Genomic DNA, 687 nt, shown 5'->3' with positions numbered 1-687 from the left:
GCCGTGCAGCCACTGTGTGGCGCTCTGCAGTGTCCTCCTCTTTTCTTTTGATGGACTGATCAAGATCCACCTCCACCTGCCGACCCCCTGTATCCACTTTACGATTCTCTAATAAACTCTGCAATGAAGAAGTTTTTTGCTTTATGTAAAATACAGAGTGTTAGTGGAGCCAAGTTGCAGTTTAAACTGACTGTATACAAGTCATTCATATCCCACCTGTCTGAGTTTTGCTGCCTCTTCTTCTACTCTTTTCTTGCTCTCTTCATATTCTGCCTTCAGCTCAGCTATTTGTCGGCCACACTGCAAGCTGCAATGCACATATTATATTATAGATTTATATTTACATGATCAACTAGTCTAACATTTTAACAAATCCCTAATGTAGGAATGAAAGGGCATAGAAAACAAGACCCCTTTTTCTGGGTGGGGGTCCACCAGTGTCTGTATTCACCTCTCATATTCCAGCTTCTTTTCCAAATTGGTGCCGTTTTTCCGCACTTCCCTCAGTTGGTCTTCCTGTCGGATGGCCTCCTGTCTCAACTCCTTTACCTGCTCTGTAAATGTGTACACACATTTAAACAAACATCACTACATGCACAATTAGATCAGCAGTCCAAAACACCACAATATGAAAAATATCAGCCAACAGGATACCATGATTTGTTTACATCAGTGTGGAGAAGAAAG

The 687-nt window shown here is 41.9% G+C and overlaps 1 long non-coding RNA gene across 1 annotated transcript; it reads right to left on the bottom strand.

Annotated features, from left to right (window-relative positions):
* Positions 1 to 6: 6 nt before the first annotated feature.
* On the bottom strand, positions 7 to 590 carry LOC107735229 (uncharacterized). Its single transcript, XR_001639337.1, has 3 exons — positions 452 to 590; positions 217 to 307; positions 7 to 118 (listed from the first exon to the last, which is right to left on the bottom strand). It is a non-coding gene; the product is annotated as an uncharacterized LOC107735229 (long non-coding RNA).
* Positions 591 to 687: the final 97 nt, after the last annotated feature.

Source organism: Sinocyclocheilus rhinocerous, unplaced genomic scaffold (genome assembly GCF_001515625.1).
Source record: "Sinocyclocheilus rhinocerous isolate Xijiao unplaced genomic scaffold, SAMN03320098_v1.1 C35891341, whole genome shotgun sequence".
NCBI lineage: Eukaryota > Metazoa > Chordata > Actinopteri > Cypriniformes > Cyprinidae > Sinocyclocheilus > Sinocyclocheilus rhinocerous.
This window is presented reverse-complemented; position numbering and strand designations above follow the sequence as displayed.